The following is an 865-nucleotide window of genomic DNA, read 5'->3' on the forward strand; positions in this document are numbered from 1 at the left end:
TGTTTTTTGGATTAATGCCAGCCTTGTTGGTGTGAGATGGAATCTCATCCTAGTTTTAATTTGCATTTCTCTAATGGCTAATGTTCGAGAGCATTTTCTCATGTATCTGTTGGCTGCCTAAGTGTGTGTTCATATCCTTTGCCCACTTCTTGATTGGGTTGTTTGTCTTTTTGTGGTTGAGTTTGGACAGAATCATGTAGATTTTAGAGATCAGGCGCTGGTCTGAGATGTCATAGCTGAATATTCTTTCCCAGTCTGTAGGTGGTCTTTTTACTCTTTTGGTGAAGTCTTTAGATGAGCATAGGTGTTTGATTTTTAGGAGCTCCCAGTTATCGGGTTTCTCTTCATCATTTTTGGTAATGTTTTGTATTCTGTTTATGCCCTGTGTTAGGGCTCCGAGGGTTGTCCCTATTTTTTCTTCCATGATCTTTATCGTTTTAGTCTTTATGTTTAGGTCTTTGATCCACTTGGAGTTAGTTTTTGTGCATGGTGTGAGGTATGGGTCCTGTTTCATTCTTTTGCAAATGGATATCCAGTTATGCCAGCACCATTTGTTAAAAAGACTATCTTTTCCCCAATTAACTGACACTGGTCCTTTGTCAAATATTAGCTGCTCATACATGGATGGATTTATATCTGGGTTCTCAATTCTGTTCCATTGGTCTATGTGCCTGTTGTTGTACCAGTACCAGGCTGTTTTGACTACTGTTGCTGTATGATAGGTTCTGAAATGAGGTAGAGTGAGGCCTCCCACTTTCTTCTTCTTTTTCAGTAATGCTTTTCTTATCCAGGGCTTCTTTCCCTTCCATATGAAATTGGTGATTTGTTTCTCTATCCCCTTAAAATATGACATTGGAATTTGGAT

The sequence above is a fragment of the Loxodonta africana genome, chromosome X (assembly GCF_030014295.1).
Source record: "Loxodonta africana isolate mLoxAfr1 chromosome X, mLoxAfr1.hap2, whole genome shotgun sequence".
NCBI lineage: Eukaryota > Metazoa > Chordata > Mammalia > Proboscidea > Elephantidae > Loxodonta > Loxodonta africana.